Below are 21,678 nucleotides of genomic sequence, written 5' to 3'. Positions count from 1 at the left end.
CGGGGCCCACCTTCTCTGTTTGCCTCTTTCCAAAGTGGCCTCCAGGTTGTGGTGCAGCCTCCCCTGCTCCCTCCCCTCCTTGCTAAATCCTTCCATCCAAAGCACAGGACCTGCGCTTTCCTTTCCGGACTGATGTTGAAGACTTAATGTAATTGGCTTGCAGAAAATAAATAGCTGAAGGTAGGCAGTCAGCCACAGCACGACCTCATATTTCAAAAGCAGCCAGCCCTCTTCATAAACACTCCTTTCCAGGGTGTGAAATCAATCATGTCACGGCCGGGCTTCCTACTGCACAGGAGACAGATCTCATCTTACTCCAGAAGTGTAAGTAGTGACATGAGCCCTTCTCTGACCCTCCCTGATCGCCATGGTACCTGTACCCCACAGTTTCCGGCAGGCCCTTCTCCAGGGCAATTCCTCTTGATTGCTCTGTGATCCTCAGTGACTTTATTTGTAAAGAAACTATGAGAAAGCTATTAACAGTCCATCCTCCTTCCTGGTGTCAACCTGCGATTGGACTTGACCTCGCCCTCCCAGAGCATACCCACAGTTTCCCAGGGTGACTCAGGTCTTGAGCTCTGGCCCCACCTCAACTTTCTATCCTCAAAATGTGTTGTTTGTCAGAGGTGACACGTACAGACCTCGTCCTGTGTTCTCCAAGCCCTTTTCTCTTAGGAGCTCTAGAGTAGACCCATGTAAATATGTCTGTTGGTTTGCTCCAGCGATCCGTTGTGTTGGGACCGAAACATGGGCATCAATATTCTATAAGATGAAAATGAAACCTGGTGCTGAGGAGATATCTCAGTAGTTGCTATACACGCGTGAGTCCAGGTTAGTCCTCAGAACCTAAGTCAAAGGAGGCAGAAGGGAGAGTGACAGCAGTCACTTATAATCTATGAGCTTTGGAAGCAGAGAAAGGCAGACCCTGGACTCACTAGCCAGACAGTCTAGACCAGTGGTTCTCCACCTTCCTAACGCTGTGACACTTTACTACAGCTCCTCATGTTGTACTGACTCTAACCATAAAACTATTTTGTTGCTACCTCATAATTATAATTTTGATACTGTTATGAATTCTAATGTAAACATCTGTGTTTTCCAATTGTCTTAGGCAACCCCTGTGAAAGGGTCATTCAGTGTGTACATCCACACATACACATGCAGACACAGACACACACACACACACACACACAAACACACATACAGACACACAAGGGGGGAAGAGAGAGAGAGAGAGAGAGAGAGAGAGAGAGAGAGAGAGAGAATTCCATTACTGTGAAGAGACACCATTGACCAAGGCAACTCTTATAAAGGACAACATTGAATTGGGGTGGCTTACAGTTTCAGAGCTTCAGTCCATTGTCATCATGGCGGAAGCATGGCAGCGTGCAGACACGTATGGTGCTGGAGAAGGAGCTTGAGTTCTATATCCTGATCCGAAGGCAGCCAGAAGGGAGGAGATTCTTCTGCACTGGGTGGATCTTGAGACTAGGACCTCAAAGTCCACCCCCACAGTGACACACTTCTCCGACCAGGCCACACCTCCTAATAGTGTCACTCCCTAGGGGCCAAGCATTCAAACCCATGAGCCTTTGGAGTCCAAACGTAGTCAGACCACAACAGTTCCTATCAATGGATAAGCCAGCAGCTGGGCTGATGATCCTCCACCTCTCCGAGTGGCAGATGTGCCATGCTCTGTCTCCACTGCTCTGATCTGAATGTCCCCTAAGCAAAGTGTTGAGAAGTGGGACCATGAAGCAGGCATTGGGTTTTAGGGACACTGCCTTCACTAGTTAAGGTTGCTAGGAGTGGAGTGTGGGAGGGTATGCCCCCCCCCCACTCTCCTTAAGTCTCCAGCGTGTTCAGGTCACATGATGCCTTCCACCATGCAAAAGAAAGGGTCTCTCAGATGCCAGTGGCTTGACAGTGGCTGTCTTAGCCTTCAGAGCCTTGAGCCCAATACATTATTGTTTATAATTACCCAGTCTATGGTATTGTCATAATAAACAGAGGAAGATCACCTAGTGATGGTGGTAACCAAGGGTTCCATTAAAAGTTGGGGTGGGGAAGAGAGGAGATGCTCTGTCCACCACAGCCTGTACCAATCCACACTCTGCTCGTTTCCTGGCCCTGACATTAACCCACAGCACTCAGGTGGGGTCCCCACAGCTCACACATGAAAACTGCCCCTCCCCCTGTTCTGCTAGCTCTCCTTGTCATGTCTGGGACATGCGCCTTCACACCCCAGTAGGTAATGGTATGGCTAGTGTCCCTTCAGAGCAACTTGGCTCTGTATGGAAAAAATGAGCATACACAGTCCGCTGTCCTTCTTGGCCTCTGGTGACCAGCTCCAGCTTTTCCCTAAGCTCTTTCCTCTGTGCACTCATGTGCATGCCTCAGGAAAACTGACCATCGGCTTCAGGGATCCTCAGGTGGCAGGAGAGAGCCAACTCTCACAAGTTGTCCTCTGTCCTCTAAATATACATATGTGTGCATACACATGCAATAAATAAATAAATAAATAAATATATAAGTCACCCAACCCCGTCACTACTATGGATGATAAGAAATGGATACTGAAAGGAGCCTGTCATGGCTGTCTGTGGAGGGGCCCTGCCAGAGCCTTACACATACAGAGGCAGATGCCAGCAGCCAACCATTGGTCTGGGTATGGGGTCCCCAATGGAGGAGCTGGAGGGTGGTCCGGAGGAGCTGAAGGGGTTTACAGCCCCATGGGAAGAACAATGATGTCGGTCACCCAGATGCCCCAGGGCTCCCAGGGACTAAACCATCAACCGAGGGGTAGACATGGTTCCAGCCAAAAATGTGGCCGAGGAAGGCCTTGTCGGGCATCAGTGGGAGGAGTGGTCCTTGGCCAGGTGAAGGCTCAATAGTGGCCCAACAAAGGGAAATCAAGTGGGGGAGGTGGGAGTGGGTCAGGTGGAGGGGCATATAGGCAGGGGTTGGGAGGAGGGGTTGGAGGTCTTTGGGGAGGGAGGGATTGGGAAGGGTTTTACCATTGGAAATGTAAATGAAGATTATATTCAATAAATAAAATTAAAAATAAATTAAAATAAATAAATATATATATAAATAAATGTGATTTTAAAAACTGAACATTATAGCACCAATTTTGCGTATGCCAAAAGTAAAGAGATTATGATAATTTGCAGATTAGGTTTCAAATCAGACCGGAAGGTAGAAACACCTGCCCATGTAAGAGATTAAATTACTCCTGGGCTAGTCCTCCCCTCCCTGCCCTGTGGTTTTCCTAGGCTGGTAAGCTTGGTTCTTTACTCTGGCTAGTGACAGTATGTTTCTCCAAAGACTGTTGGGTGTGTCGTTTAGCTTTGATATTTGTCTATGGGAAATTCAAATCATGGTGAACAAAAATCTGAAGAGACACAACATAGAGATGTTGAAATGCAGGGACCTGATAACTCTTTTGCCCAACTGCAGGCACAGCTGACTAGGCACCTTTGAGTGCTGATCCTTCTGTATACCAGGTAAGGAACGGGTACAGGCAGGACAAACCAGGCAGGGGTCATTCATGAAATGTACAATCTAGTAAGGGAGCAGAATCTTAAAAATGAATAAATTAGACCATAATTTCAAAGGGCATAAAGACTGTGAAGAAAAGACAGGTGCTGTAAAGATATGTTAATCTACCTTACATTGCTATAACGAAATACCCGAGGTTCATAAAGAAAGTTTTAGTTCCCAGTTTCAGAAGCCAGAATCTAAACAGCATGCTGTTGGCTTCAGCGAAGGTATCCTGCAGTGTGACCTCATTATCACGTTGGCATCACAATGCTGGGAGCCAGTGTGGCAAGGAGAAGTCACATGCTGGGACTAGAAGTCAGAGCAGGGGAGGGCTGAGCTTGCTCTTCTGGAATAGCTCTCCCTTGGGAACTAGCAAGGGCCCCACAAGACGTGCCCTATCCCCATTCCAAAGCCACCCCCAGGGACTTCCTGACCTCCCCCAGTCCTCACCTCTGTAAGGTCCTCCACTTCGGTTAAGTGAAGTAGGAAGACCCACCTAAGAGCAAGCCGGTGCCATTTAGGCTTGCGTCCTGGTCTACATAAAAAGGTGGAAGCAGTTTAGCAGTAGCGTTTTGCCACTGTGGGCTTCCTGGCTGTGGGTGCAATGTGACCAGCCAGCCTTCCTCTGTTGCCTCCATGCTTCCTGCCACCGTGGACAGCATTCCCTTAAATGTAGACTAGAAATTGCCTTTGTCAGGTCATTCCATCACAGCAATGAGACAAGTAACTGCAACACACTAAATGGCTTATATGTGCTGCTCCAAAATACATATTTGTTAAACGAGTTCCTGGACACTATGTATTAGTCTCGTACTACTCTTCATTATCTAGGTACCATGTTCTCTCTCTCTCTCTGTGTGTGTGTGTGTGTGTGTGTGTGCGCGCGCGCATCTGTGGTGGGGAAAGGAGGGAAGACCTATAATTGTGCACATGTGTGTGTGGAGACCAGAGGTCCATGCTGAATATCTTTCTTGGTTGCTTCTTCACCTTATGCTCTGAGGCACAGACTCTTACTGAGTCTGGAATCGCCACTTTGGCTAGACCAGCTGACCAGCTAGCTCTCAGTGTCTTCCTGTCCCTCCCTTCCCAGGGTTGGGGTGACAGATGTACACCATACCCATCTTTTTATGTGGGTACTGGGCTCCAAACTCAGGCCCTCATGCTTCCGCTGAATACTGACCATGCCGGCTCCCTAGCCCGGGTTTCCTCTATTTTGAAGATCAGCAAGTTGACAAGGAGAGGTTAAATACATCTCTCAGAGCCCTGCAGGGAGTGGTGTGCACACTTGGGACCCTAACCCAGGCAGTCTGAGTCTGCAGTGTTGCTCAGAGCTAGCTGCAGACCGGAAGCAGCTGTGGCTACATAATATGTACAAATGTGTCCACCAGTTTGACTCAGAGATTCTGGTTACTTAAGTGGGATTCTGCTCAAACAACCGAGAAAAGTACGCTAGCTGAAGTATTGAAGGTCTCAATACTGATTTTACAGAACAGGGAACTTGTGGCCAGGATAAGACAAGAAGTCCTGAGTCATAAAGTGCTTTCAGATCCCGCGGCATAACTTATAGCGTGCTGGAGTATTCCTCATAACCGACATCCTAGACACTCAGTTACTAGGAATATGAGCTATGCAATCAAGTCATGGCTAACTTGCTCAACGTTTTCATTTGAGATGGACACTTAAGAGTTGATGTGTTTAAAAACTAAGAGCCTGGCTGGGGAGATGGCTCAGCGGTTAAGAGCACTGACTGCTCTTCCAGAGGTCCTGAGTTCAGTTCCCAGCAATCACATGGTGGCTCACAACCATCTGTAATGGGATCTGATGCCCTCTTCTGGTGTGTTTGTAGACAGCAACAGTGTCCTCCTACACATAAAATAAATACTAAAAAAAACCCCAAACAAACAAACAAACAAAATCTAGAGAGCCTGGGGGCCAGGTTGGTACCCTTTCTTCTTCACTCTAGAGTGTCTGCTGTGCAAACAGGAGGAACTAAGCTCAGATCCCCAGCACCTGAAGCTGGGCATGGTAGTATATACCGTATTCCCAGTGCTAGGGTGTAGACACAGGAGGATGCCTGGACTTCACAGGCCAGCCAATCCAGGTCAATCAATGAGTTCTAGGATCAGTAAGAGATCTTGTCTCAAAAATTAAGGTTGTAAGTGATTAGGGAATACACCCTTTGTTAATCTCTGACCTTTACAAGCATATACCCCCATATATATATAAACATGTCCATACCCAAGACAAGCAAAAACAAAAATCTAAGCACTTGGGGGCAAAGTAGAACAGTAGCATCTGCCCCGGGGTGTGACAGTATCTGTCTACCACCACTGGGGGTGGAGGAGGGTGTGGCTTCAGCTGTTGGGACTCTAGGTTTGCTCTCGGGACTATTCTGATGCTTCTTTCCTCTCTAACTCGTTTCTATTCTCAATGTGCATGTACGTAACTTACATTTTCCTTCGCAAGGATTGTTCTCTTGGTGCACATGTGTGGACTTAAAAGGTAGGACCTTGCTCCCAGTGACTTCAACTCTTTCTCTCTGCCCACACAGCTGTTCTCAACCTATTTTCCGAAGGAGGCTATTTGGTTGGATGGGCATTTGCTTGTTTACTTTGACCATTTACTATGTGTCCTACCTAGTGACACTTGCCAATTTGGCAGCCCAGAGTCCTCCCAGGGCATCTCCACTGGGAGACTGCCCAGGTTGGCCTGTGGCCACGTCTGTGAGGAAGTGTCTCGGTTGATAGTTGGTATGAGAGGGCTCCGCCCACTGTGGACTGTGCCATCCCTGGATAGGTGGTCACAAGTATAAGAAAGGAAGATGATCATGAGACTGGGAGCGAATCAGCGAATAATCAGCCTCCTCCAGTGTTCGCCTTGTATTTCCTGGTTTGAGGTAACCCTGCGTGGGATAGCAAGCAGTCCTGCCTTCCGGCTCCTGCCTTGGCTTCCCTCAGTGATGGACTGTAACCTGTAAGGTGAAACAAGCCCCTCCTTCCGTGTGTGGCCTTTGGTCATGGTGTTTATCACAGCATCAGCATGTCAAGCTCAGGGGTGATTTCTGGGCCTCTCTCACACTTCTGTCTAGATGCTACTACCATCTTTCTCGCTTTTGTTGTTGTTGTTCTTTTCTGTGTTGGCTGTACTTGCTGCAGATCCTTTTTCTGTCACAAATAGACCCTCTCACACACACAGACGCTAAGTTTACAAGAATGTATGAGGGGCACATGCATTGCCCAAACTCCTCACATTCAGTACTGTGGAGCTGTGTGCACGTGCGTGCGCACGTGTGTATATGTGTGTGTGTGTGTGTTGAACCTCAGTTCTTTCTTTTCCTTTTCCTTCCTTCCTCCCTCCCTCTCTCCTTCCTTCTTCCCTCCCTCCCTCCTCTCTCTCCCTTCCTTCCTTTTTTCTTTCTTTCTTCCTTTTTTCTTTCTTTCTTTCTTTCTTTCTTTCTTTCTTTCATTTGTTCTTTCTTCTGTTCTTTCCTTCCCCCCTTTCTTTTTCTTCTCCTCCTCCTCCTCTTCCTCTTCTTTTGCTCTTAAGAGTCTGTTTTGTATTATATATCGAGCAAGGTTTTTCACTCTGTAGATCAGGTTGTCCTTCTATTTGAGGCAATCCTCCTGCTCAGTCTTTTGGCTTTGTTTTGCTTTGAGGCAGTCTCATTATGTAGCTATGGTTGTCTTGCAGCTAACTCTGTAAACCAGGCTAGCCTGGAGCTCACAGAGCTCTGCCTGTCTCTGCCTCCGGAGTGCTGGGATTGAAGATGCGTGCCACTCTGCCTGGCTGCCCCTGTCTTTTAAATACTGGCTTTACAGCTGTGCACCACCAAGCATAACTGACAAAAACATTTGTTTTGTTTTGTTTTGTTTTGTTTTTTTAGGAAATTTAAGTATATTTTTAGTGGTGTGTGGTGTTGTTTCAGTTTGTATTGTTGAGATGTAAAAAAACAAAACAAAACAAAACTAGATACTGTTGCTAGGGGAGATATCATGAGCAATGGCTCCCATAGGTCACAAGTGGTCAGGCTCCGCCTTTAACTGTTCCAGCGTGTATGATTAGAGACGCTGAAAACCAGAGCTGTTCCATGGTAGTCTTAACAAGTGTGTTGGAGCAACTGGATTTAATTCACAGTAAGCAGTACCATATTGTCTAGGCAACAGGGTCACCGAAGATCCAAATACAAATAAAAGGAACATTAGTTCTGGCCAGGGCCATTGGGTGAAGGCTGTAGAAACTGTATTTCTCAGCATTGTATTACCTGAGGTAACTAACCTCTACAGAGAAAACACTCACTTCATTATATTTTTGTTTCTTCACTGTGTTGCCTAGGCTACCTTTGACCTCCTACCCCTCCCTCCTAAGCCTACAGAATGCTGGGATTATCAGCGGGCACTACCACACCTGCTAGAAACCCTTGTTTAGCTGAGATGAAATTCAGTGGAACAGCATTCGACATCATGCATGAAGCCCTGGATTTGGCCCTAGTAATGAGACAAAAGAACAAACCCATTGATTTTGACTCATGGTTTTAAAGGTTCTAGTTCAGTTCCTTTTGATCTTTCTGTATGGCATTGCTGGTGTATTGTCTAAAACCAAAAGAGAAGGAAAAAGCTGGGGCCACACAATGCCCTTCAAGGCCATGTCCCCAAGGACCTCAACGCTTCACAAGAAGTGCCACCCACTAAAGGTTCTAGTATTTTCCAATAACGCTGAGCTGAGGACAGTGAGTTTAGTACACATGAGGGGAACACATCCAGACTGGTGCAGAAATGGAAGCATTTGAAAGAGATCTTGAAAGATGGTTTGGGAGAAGCGCTCCAGAGTAGCTGGATGGAGCCCAGAAATAAACAAGAATCAAAGGAAGATCTCTAAGCTTCCCAGCACTGCTCAGTCGTAAAATACTGCATGCACCCCAGTTTTCCCAGTAGCCTCAACCTCTGGAAAGATAATGTAAGTCAGAGATGCATCCAGCTTGCCTGCTCTATGGTACTGGGAGTGTGTACAACTGACTTTATGCCACACCCTAGTATCAAAGGGTCATCTCGGGAGACTACGCATCAGCTAAACATTGACATTTCTTATTTGATCTATCAGCCTCTGTCCCAGCTCCCTGAGTTTATGCCTGTCCGTTGCTGCATCATGCCCCTTCCCAACAGCCAACCCAGGATCAAGTCCTGGCTACACTCATTACCAGACAGGTGGTAGGGAGCATCTTCCTTTGCCCAACATAAGGATGACACTTGACATATCACAGCTGTGAGGATGTGGCTGGTACTTCGGATGTCCATGGGCTCAGTTGCTGGTGTGGCGGTTTGGAGAGATCTCTTTAAGAGATGGGGTCAATGGAGTGAAATTAGGTCATGTGAACAGTTATAGTGAAGGGGTCAATGTGGTTCTCCAGGGAGTGGGCTAGTTCCCTTAAGGGTGGTTGTGATAAGAGTGGGCGGAGCGCTTCCCCCACGCCTCTGCGTGTCCTGTGCCCTTTCTGCACATGACCATTGGTCTCCTTCTCTGCTTGTCTACCATGTTGTGACCTAGCCATGGAGGGACCTCACTGGATACCGATGCAGGGATTTTTGGGATTTCCATATACCTGAGTTGTAAGGCACAGAAGCCTCTTCATTTTATGTGCATGTTGTGTATGTGTGCACCTGTTTACATAGGTATGTGTGTTGGGGGACTGTGTCTGTACACAAGAATTTGTGTTTATTGTAAACAAGCAGACTAAAAGGGAGAGTAAAGAGGGAAAATGCTAGAAAAGCAGTGTGTAAGGTTAAGAAATTAGGACCTTTTTAGGCAGTCCTAATTCTTTTAGGCAGCATAGCAGCAGATGTCCCTCGTGATGCCTGCCATGCCAGAGGGCATTCTGCAGAGCTCATCTGTCCCCGGGGACTTATAGTACTCACGGTCTTTAGAGCTGGAGAAGTCCTCATAGCCCTACCTCTTGGTAGCTAAGAGCACCTGGAATCTATTCACATCTGGTGGACAAACTGCATAGCAAATGTGGGGAAGGCAGATAAACCTCTGGCTCCAAGTAACCGTGCCACAATCTCCGATGGAAACTAATTAAGACTTCTGAGACCAGAGTGAATTTAGTATGTTCTCCAGGTGCTGGGACTACTGGGAAGTGTCCCTATGAAGAAGGAAACATTCTCAGGAAGAGGAGGCAAACCACAGGATGTGAAACTCCCACGGATTGTCTACTGTACCCCTTACACCAGGAGCCTGGAAGAGCCTGCCTGATTTCCACACGAGTGTCTTTCTTGTTAAGATCTCAAGCATTAATGGTCTTACAGGATATGAGAAACTGGGGAGGCTGGGACTCTGCACGTGGATATTATTTCTGGCATTTCCCATTGTGCATTAGGAAGGACACTGAAGGTCCCTTCAGGAAATCCTGTAACGATCTCGATGGAACTCTAGGGACATGGCACACCAACGCTCAGATGCCAGTTTAACTGGAAAACACTCTAATATTTTAATTATAGTAATATATATTACTATATTTTATTAGTAATTTAGTAATATATAACTATATTATATATAATAAGCATTATAATATATATTATATATAATATAATAATACCATAACTGTTGTCCATACGCATGCGCTAGCTGTTTTCTCATTGCTATGATGAAATATCTGGCTAAAGCAACTTTAGGCAGGGGAAGTTTATTGTGTTTCATGCACTAAGGGAATGCAGTCTGTCATTGTGGGGAACGTATGGCAACCATGACAGCTGTGGCTGTCAGCGGGAATAGGAGGTGGTTACATCCTCTGCGACAGGCAGAAGTGGAGGAAGGAGAATGGGGCTGCTGTGACTCCAGTCCCCCCTTTTATTCCATCCAGACCCCAAGATGATGATATCTACATCCCAACACTCCCCAACACTCCACACCCCATCCTAGATGCATCCTCATGGGCGTGCTCAGAGGTGTGCCTGGCCATCACCTAGGTGATTATAAACTCAACCAAGTTGACAGTGAAGATTAACCACCACAGTGCATATACCTGTGTGGTGGGCTGTTCTGTAAGGGAAGCAATTATGAGTTTATGGTTCTTTAGAATGTTAAATGCAATGAGGAAATATTGTAAAACAGGCTCTAGTGGTTATTGCTTTTACCCATTGTCTAGTGGGTCATCGAATAGGTTTGCAGATTTTAATATTTTGTTTTTGTCAGTGTGTGTGTGTGTGTGTGTGTGTGTGCACTTGACTGCACATGCTCATGTGCCCCTGGAGGTCAGGAGGGATGTCAGATGCCCTGGAGTTACTGAACTCTGGATCCTCTGGTTCAGGTTGTTGCTGCTGTTCATTTGCTGTGACTGTTAGGGAGCTGAAGCCCTGGAGCCCAGGCCTTGGTCTCAGGCAACCAGAAAATGTCTTGTGTTCACTTCTCCACACTTGTGATTCCAACAGGCTCACTTCCTAAATTGGCCAGGGGAATTGTGTCTTACCAGTAAAAAGTAGCTCTTCTTGATTGAATAAAACACACATATTCATTTATTAAAAATACCACCATGAGTTACTGGCACAGTACTTTAAGCACTGTAATGAGTCCCAGGGCCATCAAGAACGGGCAGTCATTGTCCTGCAGTGACCTCAGACCCACTGCATTTTAAGGAGTCCATCTTGATGGCAGGTTGCATGCTCCATTTTTGTAGAGCTAGGCTGGTAGCTGCAAAGGTCTCCGTCCTCCTTCCACTCCTCTCGCATCTTCCTGCATCTTCCTGCATCTTCCCGCATCTTCCCGCATCTTCCCGCATCTTCCACCAGTGCCTCCTCCTCTCTTTTCCCAGTGTCCATTCATTTACGAGATTCGGTCCTAGAAAGGTACAACTGGCAGCCACATTCTGAAAACTTCTTCCTGGCCTTTGCTTGCACTGCAGTTGAGTTTAATTCTTCTCAGTAGTATTTTTATTGTTAAACCTGAAATTGATCTTAGGACAAATCTATCCTTAGCAACCAAGGTCAGCCGTTAACTCTTAAAGCTACTTATCATGGTTCAAGCCAAGGCTGGAATCTTAGAGGTCAGTAATAAACATTTTTTGAAAAGGTATTTCCCTCTCAGAGCCATGAAAGTTTAGATGGTATATGTAAGAGTCTATGCCCGCTTTTCAGAAGGTCTCAATACAGCTAGAACCTAGCACTAGGGTATACAAAAATGCTCGCTGCTGAAAAGAAAGACAGAAATGGTCTTTGCTAAGCCAAGGGCCCTGTGGATGTGAAGAGGGTGGCATTTATGTCATTAGAGGTCCAGACACTTAAATCAACCACATGAGAACCACTCTTAGATCTGAAATCTGCACACACAGAAGACCGTGTGAGTTAGAGTCCCTGAAGTGGTCTGTTTGCCTTAAGAAGAATTGGATTTTAATGTTGTAGAATTAATAAAAAATTATATTGTTGAGAACTCTTATAGGAAACTCTATTGTAGAAAGTTCTACCACCTGAAGCCCCTTGTTTGTTAGAAGTTCAAAGAGGAAAAATGAACACATTGATTTAAAAAGGTAGTTACGTGTATTGATTGGTTGTTGACAAACTGGAGTCACTTGGGAAAGAGAGTCTCAGTTGAGCGATCGCCTTCATCTGGTTAACCTGTGGGCACAATTGTAGGGCATTAAGTTTTCTTGCTTAGTGATTGATGTGGGAAGGCCCAGCCCACTGTGGGCAGTGCTGCCTTTGGGCAACTGGTCCTGGGTTGTATGAGAAAGCAGGCTAAGTAAGCCATGGAAGCAAGCCAGTAAGCAGTGCTCTTCTGTGCTCTCTCCTTAGCTCCCTGTCCTGATTTCTCTGGATGATGAACTGAGCTTAAAGAAAATAAACCCTTTCCTCCCCAATTTGCTCTCTGGTCGTGGTGTTTCTCACAGCAACAGAAAGCAAACTAGGTCATTGTGCTTCTGATGACTCAGTATTTGAACAATATTCTTATCTTTAGTGTTACTCAAATATGGAAATATTCATTAAACCTGAGCACCTGCTTGTCAAGACTTCAGTACGGCTGCAGAATTTCAAGTGCACCATTACGTGATTGTAACTGTGATAAGAGTAGCGCAGGCCTGACCGTCCCTGCTGTAGGTGTGGCCACTGCTTCTTCCTGGAAGGGAACTGGGAGGTGTTAGCAGATGGAACCACCTATGATCTGATCTCTGTCCTTCATAAACGCTTGAACTGGCCACAGCCTGGGCTCCCTTGGGAGGCTCTCATCGCTTCTGATCAGTTACGAGTCTCTGAAACTCTTTTCCAGCTGTGGGAAATATCCCAGCCACCTGCCTACCTGTGTGAAGATGAGGCTGTAGGCATCTACAGGGAACAGGGTATCTCACATGTGCAGAGTTGAAGTTGGTCCTGATATCCCATTGCCAATAGACGAGACCACCTATTGACTGTGTTGGCTGATTATTTTCGCCTTAATTATTTACCAGATGACTGAACTTAGATCCCCTAGAGCTGGAGTTACAGGTGTCAGTGAGTCACTGGCAGTGGGTGCTGGGGACAAAACTTGGTGCTCTTAGCTACAGAGCCATTTTTCCATCCCACACTTATAAGATCTTATTCTTGTTCACTGCCAGTTCAGTGAATGCTTTTCTTAAAGATCCTGTTATTGGAAGCTGGGCGGTGGTGCCTGCCTTCCATCCCAGAACCCGGGAGGCCAGAGGCCAGTCCAAAATATCCCTTTGCTTCATTATGATTAGCATTTGCTTTTTTCTTGTTAATAGTTTTGGATAGGATTCTCATAATATAAGTATGCTATGTAATTTATAAATGCATATAGATACAGAATAAATAATAACAGGAACTCACAAAATTCCTTGTTGCTTCTATCAGATTTTAAACATAGGTTTAAGGCCACAAACACATATCTATGCGGCTGTTGTGACCCTCATCAATGTGGTCCTTGATCTATTCCTTCAGAGTAATTGTCTGTCCCGTTGGATGATCCTGCTTTGGCAACAATCTGATATATTTGGCCAATCAATTATAAAATTATAAAGGAATAAAATGAACAATGGGTTTGGAGAGGACCATGCTCAATCTACTGACCATCTGAAGAACTTTTTTTTAAACATTCGTTTTCAGTGTTTGAATGTTTTTCTTGCACGTTTGTCTGTGCACCATGTTTGTCCATGCTTGGTGCCCCAGGAAATGAGAAAAGGGCATCAGATCCCCTGGACCTGGAGTTACAGACTGTTCCGAGCCAACATGTGGGTGCAAGAATCAAATCTGGGTCCTCTGGAAGAGCAGCCAATGCTCCCGACTGAGCCATCCCTTCAGCCCCTGGGCTAGTTTTTATTAAGAGGGGGAGTTGCTTGGTTGCTTAGTTCTCACATGTTCCCACACCTCAGCTTAATTTATTAAGCAATACCCAGTAAGAAAAGCACTCAGTGAAACTCTGGCGATGAAAAAGTACATGATCTTATAAGACCGGAGGGAGAAATGGCTCAGCGGTTAAACGCACCAGGTTCTGTTCCCAGCACCCACTTCAGATGCTCAGTTAGTGCCTGCACTTCCAGCTTTAGGGGTCGAATGTCCTCTTCTACCCTTGGCGGGCACATGTTCTCATGTGCACCCTCACACACACACACACACACACACACACACACACGATTAGAAATTATACAAAACACCTTAGAAGCTTTTCTCATCCGGTCATCACACTGCAACTGTATGAGTCCTTGTCTGGTGTAATCACGACCAAACGTCAACAGGTATTGACCTATTCCATGCTGCTTCCTGTCCCAGGCCAGGCCAAGTACATGTTGCCCAGCAGAATATTAAGTACTCACTTTTTGTTTCCTCCTACCCACCACCCATGCCTCCTTTTTTGGATAATAGTACAACTATTTTTCATAGAGAGTCATTTATTAATCAGTATTAAGGCTGGGCATATTCAGTGTGGCCTGAGTGTGGCGAATCAGAGCACCTCATTCCCCGGGTACAAAGAATGGCTTTGAGATCAAACCAAGTGAAACCTTGATTTTAGAACTTGCCGGAAGGGACTCTTCATTAGCAGAGGAAGTGAAGGACTGCGAATGTAAAGCCACAAGTCCTGGCAGCTTTCTTGTCTTTTTCTTTTTTCTTTTTTAATTAGGTATATTCTTTATTTACAATTCAAATGTTCAAAGTGGTTCAAAACCCCTTTTCTAGTTTCCCCTCCCCCGAAAATCCCATAAGCCATTTCCCCTTCCTCAATCAACCCACCCCCAGCTTCCCTGTCCTGGTATTCCTCTACACTACGCTATCAAGTCTTTCCAGGACCAAGAACCACTCCCCCATACCTAGGAATTCATCCCATATACAATTACAAAACCCAGACACTATTGTGGATGCCCACAAGTGCTTGCTGACAGGAGCCTGATATAGCTGTCACCTGGGAGGCTCTGCTAGTGCGTGGCAAATACAGAGGGGGAAACTCTCAGCCAGCCGTTGGACTGAGCACAGGGTCCCCACTAGATGAGATAGAGAAAGGACCTGGGGAGCTGAAGGGGTTTGCAGCGCCATAGGAGGAACAACAGTATGAGTCACCTGGCAGCTTTCTTGTCACCGTGTGGGTTGGCGCTGCCACCAACTGCAAACTGGCTTCTAGAACTCACACAGAGGGAAGAGGAACTGGGGAAGGAGGGATCCTGAACTGGACTGTGGATCCTGGGCCCATCCCTTCCTAAAGCTTGGTTCCCACTCTTTTCTGTGACATATACGTCTTTATTACTTTAGACCGCATTTCTGACACTCAAAGCAGAACTAGCCTAGACTGACATACTTCCTCATATGAAGGAGGAGCCAAGACTCATGTATGATGGATAAACTTAGGCAGTGATGTGTGTTGGCCTTTCCCTGTACCTCATGCATGCAGCTAAGCAGCCTGACAGGCTGGTCCTGGGCCTTCAGAGCTCAGATCCCATCAGGGCTGTGGTTAATGTAAGCTTAGCTAACAGGTGGGTGTGTCTTCTTGACAGCTGACACTAGTGTCCCCTCAGCTCTGGCATTGAAACACACAGATCCTTCCAGAATCTTCTACCATGTCTCATTTTTTTTGAAGAATTTTAACTTTATTTTTATACGTATGATGTTTTGCCTGCATAGGTGTGTGTTCACTATACACACACCTGATGCTTGTGGAGATCACAAGGGTTCCATGGAACTGGAGTTACAGAAGATAGTGAACTGCCTGATCAAAAAGCAAAACTCATTCTTCAAGAGAAGTATGCACTCCTTAACTGCTGAACCCTCTCTCCAGCCTCCCATGCAAGACTTCTTACTGCCTGTGGAATCCTTAAATGTAACCTTGGTACCCTCAACCATCACCCGAGTTGTCTGCTTGGGACCTGAATCCTGCTTAGACTGGATTTGAGCTTGCCCAATACTCTGAACTAATCCTGAGCCTGAATTCCTGAAGACTGTGTCCCACCCTGAATAGGACAAGCCTGTCTCAGGTAGCTTTACCTAGCTCCTACTTGCAAAATCCTTGCTTAGACTGCACAATTTTCTGAGAATAATGAGAGAAATTATGTTTATAAGGCCTACGTTAGTCTTTCTTCATTTGTTGAATAGTATCGATGATGCCGGGCAATGTATACAGGCAAAAAGTTTCTTTAGCTTGGTTGTGGAGCATGGCGTACCTCTCCCAGTTCAACCTCTGTTGGAGCCTCTTTGCTCTTTCCCTTGTCAGACTATATAACCACAGCAGAGTCTAAGAAGGGACCATACAGTGAAATAAGAAGTCAATAACAGAGGAGGACCAGTCTCGATCTGTTCCAACAACCCACGCTCAGGAAAACTAACTAGGATCCCACAGAGCTACGTCAATATCTTCCATGAAAAATTCTTCCCTGAATTAAACCACAGTTCCTAAAGCTTCACATCACCCCTGGCCGTGATCCAAAATTCCAACACAGAAATCCACTCAAACCATAGCAGGGCACAGCCTTACAAGCTGAATAAGCCTCTCAGCCCACTGCAAGCTTTGTATATTCTGTAACCCACAGCTCTGAGGTGACATTGCATTTTGAAGTTCTCTGGACAGACTCAACGCTGCCAAACCAAAAGCAACATCTGCAAATGAATCAAACCAGTCCCACGTATGGCCAGGTACCTGGAGATCAGGAGGCTTCAACAAGTTTGGTCCTGTCCAGGTAGTCACTGAGCACATTCTCAGGGGCAGAGGAGAGGAGGGTGTACAAATAGGACTCCATTGCTGGAATTTGCCCCTGAAATCACCTTGAAAGAGGGTGTTGGGGCTGAGTAGTAGGACTCAACATTGATGGTGAATGTGGGCATATTTAATTCATCGTTCCTCTCATCCTCGCATTGGGGCGCATGCTCCCTGTCACTTGCAGAGATGCAGAGATGAGAGATGCAGAGGTGGGGAGGCATGGAGTGTGGAGGTGCAGAGCCGAGGAGGTGAGGATACATGGAGAAGATGGGAAGATGCGGAAGTGCAGATATGTGCTCTTCTTTGCCAGGATCTGGGGAGACAAGCTGGAGACTGCTTCCAGATCTAGATTACTTTGTCCCCAAGCAACCTTGGGAAAACTGCTCAGCCTAGATCACTCTCTGATCCAGCCAAGATTTTCTCTTCTCCTAGTAACCTGGGATCATCTCCTGTTCTGAACACAACCAGCCTGTGGAGCTCTTGCTCCACTAAGAGACTTTGGGAGAGGAAATGGAACCAAGAGAGGAGTTCAGAGAACCCCCAAGGCAAATGGAATCAAGACAGGGAGATTCCTGAACCAGCAATCTCATGAGGGTCCCAACTCAAAATGGAGTAGTTTCCCCTTAAAAATGGACTGTGTGGCTGAACATGGAGGTACTTACTATCTTCTGAGTCTACTGTAGAGACAGGCGTCCATGGTGGGAGCCCTGCCCCCCACCCCCACCCCAGTCCTTCCATTCTCTCCAGGGTGGAGGAATGGATGGAGCAGGTGGGTAACCTGGGTAACTTACTATAATGTAGAGACAATAAATGCAGGCTACGCCCTGAGCTAGCTCACAAAGTCTATCCAGTATTCAATATAGTATGCCAAGTCTTATGCCTATAAAAAATTTGTTCTGAGTTTAAGGAAGGAAAAAAAACTACTGCAATGAACTTGGGCACACACCTATGTACAGCCGGAGACAGACTGTCCTGGACTTGCACAAACTGAATGGGTTTGAGCATATGGTAAGTGCTAGATGACCACCTGATCCTTGATTAGTTGTTCTATAAAAGTGTCCTCGTGTTCTTTTCCTTTGTTTTCTTTTTTTTTTTTTATAACCTATCTTCAATTAACTTCAGCATGTGACACTAGAAACCTAACCACAGGCATTTTTAAAGGCACATAGTCCATATGCTAGGGTCTCAAGGATTCCTCTCTTTGCGATATATACTTTCGGTAGTATCTTTCTATCTTCTATCTACCATCTATGCAGGCATGTATGTATTATGATCTATATATATGATGTATATATATCATATGCATGTGTATATCTATCATCTGTAACACATATTATCTAACTATTATTATGTTTTGACATAGTCTTAAGACTATGTTTGAGTTCACTATGTAGCTGAGGATAGCCTTAAAATTCTGAGCCTTCTGCTTCTATTTGTTAGGATTACAAGAGCCTGCCACCATACCATTTTTTTTGTTAAAAAAAAAAAATCTAATCTAACTTACAAGACAACTTGTCTGGCTGGCTGGCTTATATATATGCATGCATGGATAGAGGTCAGAGATCAACTTCAGGTTCCTTCCTCTCTTGCTTACCATGTTATTTTTGAAGACCAGAATGTTCCACTGAACCTGGAGCTGTGGTTTCAGCTAGGTGGCTAACCAGCCTTCCCCCTCCTCTCCCCCGTTTCTGCCATTTCAGTATGGGGACACGGACATGTACCACCATGCTTGGCTTTCGTGTGCCTTCTGAGTTCCAAATTCTGCTCATTCTGTTTTCATTGAGACCCCTTCACCAACTGAGCTAGCTCCCCAGCCTGCTATTTGTGTTTCTTGGAGAACTGACTGAAGTCATATAATTTACCACCGATGCAATACTGTGAAAGTTTTCCTGAATAGTCAACTCTTGATTTGAGAAAGGTTAGTGAGAAGGTCAGCATGAGAGAGAGAGAGAGAGAGAGAGAGAGAGAGAGAGAGAGAGAGAGAGAGACAGAGACAGAGAGACAGAGAAACAGAGACAGACAGAGAGACAGAGAGACAGAGACAGAGAGGAAGTAAGAAAGGAAGGAAGGAAGGCAGGAAAGAAGGAAGAAAGTGTAAAGTCCCACAGAAACTCCAAATGGAGAGTAATTTCTCATTATAGAAAGATAACATTTGTTTATATTTCACTCTTTTGCTTTTATAGAGTTAGAAAACTTCAGAGAGCAGCGAGAGGAGCCGAGAGATGGCATGTCCTGTGTTTCTCCCGGGTGGGGGGACAGTGGGCCAGGGCATCACGTGTACCATTGCCTGTTACAGTGTGGAGGTCAGCTAGGAGCCACACAGACAGCCATTCATGCTCAGCTCTTGGCTTCCAACATATTTTGTTTCTGAAAAGACAAAAACCAACTATTGATAGCTACACTCAGCTCAGATGTGCAGTGTATCTCAGTGAAATGATCTTTTCCAGTCATTTGATGGCCAGATAAATGTAACAAGGAACTTGTCATAATTTCAGTGTAACAAAACTCTAGAAAAAGAAAAGAAAAAGAAAAGAAAACAAAGACAGGCAGCATGCATTTCCTGAGTGTTGTATTTCGCTCACCACTGTGGTCACATTTCTCCTCATTCTTTGGACAATCCTATGCTCCCTTTTCTTCCCCGAATGCTCTTCCTCTCTCCTGGCCTCTTGTCCAGCTCAGTTAGCCTCAGCTATGACCCATCTTCTGCCTCGTCCAAGGAGCTGTGCCTCCTAAGGGGTCTGTGCTCTGTCTTTTACTCTACTCTTTGTTGAGACCAGTGAGTGCTTCAAACACAATAAAGGGTCAATAAATATTACCTGAGATTTTGAAGTCACACTGAAATAGACCATGTCATCATCACCTTCTAATTAACTTCATCTTATAATCAACTCAGAACTATTTTCATTTGCACAGCACTGGAGGTATGATACAGGTCCCTGCATATGCTAGGCAAGAGATCTATGACTGAACTATGTTGTCAGCCCCTGGGATAAGATTTGGGTTGGGAGTAAGTAGTTAGGACATTTCCATGGCAGCAGAGAAGTAAGCAAACAGAAATACTTCAGATATAACAACACACACACACACACACACACACACACACACACACACACACAAACTTTCTGCCTGCTATGCAGAAGCTGTAACTGGGTTGTATGGTTTTAATTAGCAAGGCCAAATGACAACCCTTGGAGGCAGCAACACCAGAGCTGGAATTTGAAAGAGGCCTGTGAGTAGCTTGCATTTCCCCCCAGAGGCCAGTGTGGTCAAGGGTCTGGAGGAGTGTGCCAGCAGGTCGTTAGGATCCAGAGATCACCTCCTCTGCTAGAATGTGGCAATGCTCAAGTTCCCCTGTGCATTTGGCTCTGGGAACCACCGTTCCTTTCCTTGCTGGCTGCTGGGCTTTCCCTCCCTAGCTTCCTCCTGGGATCTTGGGGGATGGCCTCTTAGCACCCTTTCCTTCCAGATCTAACCCCAGTCCTAAGCCTGCGGGCCCCACCCCAGGGAGTCCAGTGAATCCATTCAGCTTCTTCCGGGCTCATTTCCCTTTCTGGAAGGTGACTCATCGCTTGTCCTGGCTCAGATGACATCATTCATTCCACACCTTTCCCAACACTCCACTTTGTGTCAGATACTGGGCTGGAATTTAGGACTTAACCATGAACAAGAGTTGATCATTTCCCAAGGAAGCTCACATTTTATGACTAAGAAACTACATTTTAGAAACCTCTTCCCAGCAACAATGTAAGGCAGTAGCTGAAGGGCAGCAGGCTGGAGAGAGGGAAGCCATGATTGAAGTGAACATGAACCTGACCTCTCTTCCTGGAAAAACCTTCCAGGTTCCGTTAATTAACACCCTTCTCCCGTGCTTGTTATATGTGGTTACCTGCACTTGAACAGGTCTCTAATGGCCGTGTGTTAAATCCTGACCAGTTAGCATGGAACTTTTGTTAAAAAAGCAGGGGGAGGTGGAGGGCTGGAGTTCTTGAGAGAGCATACACTGTAGGGTTGATACTCTAGCAGCCATCTTTCCCCCATAAAAGAAGAACTTGTGTGAAATTAGACAAGAGGAAGAAAGGGAGGGTGGTCATCAGCACAAAGTCCATGAAAGACTCTTAAATCAAGCTGGACGCCCTTGATTCATATGACCAAATTTTCAGTGTCAAAAACTGTTTTAGTTATGTCTACTGCTTGCAACCTCCCAAATTTCTGAATAACAAACTGTCGTAGTATTTTATTGCTGTGAAGAGACACCATGACCAAGGCAACTCTTACAAAGGAAAACATTTAATTGGGGCTTGGCTTATGGTTTTCAAAGGTTTAGTTCATTATCACCGTGTCGAGAAGCATGGCCAGGTGAAATAGAGGTCAAGGAGCTGAGAGTTCTATATCTTGATCCTCAGGCCACAGAAGGAGACTGTGTGGTACACTGGGCATAGCTTGAGCATAGGAGACCTCAAAGCCCACCCCCACGGTGACACTTCCTCCAACAAGGTCACACCTTTTCCAACAAGGCCACACCTCCTAATAGTGACACTCCCAATGAGCCAAGCATTCAAGCACACAAGTCTGTAGGGGTCATTCCTAGTCAAACCATCACACAATCAGAAAAGGCAAAGGCATAGAAAGTCCCCTGCCCGTATTGCTGTTAGCAAGAGCTGAGTTTGGGGAAATCTAATTTCCGAGACTGTAGACTTCCTCTGAGGTTAGGGCAGGAATGGAGAGAGCTCAGTGGGGCTGAGACACTGTGTCACCAAAGCTGTGCAGCTTAAGGACCAGATGACTATGATAAATGTGGGGAAGTGACAGGGACAGAGAGCACATGGATGCTAGACACAGACAGGGGGCATCTAAAAAGAGTTGGCAGGGTGTGACAAGTTGTGATCTGGACACTGTGAGTATAAAAGTGTTTATGGGCCCGCAAATGGAGAAACAGAATTCCACAATAGACAGCAAGGCTGGAGTGGGCTGGACTCCTTC

Source organism: Apodemus sylvaticus, chromosome 8 (genome assembly GCF_947179515.1).
Source record: "Apodemus sylvaticus chromosome 8, mApoSyl1.1, whole genome shotgun sequence".
NCBI classification, from domain to species: Eukaryota; Metazoa; Chordata; class Mammalia; order Rodentia; family Muridae; genus Apodemus; species Apodemus sylvaticus.
This window is presented reverse-complemented; position numbering follows the sequence as displayed.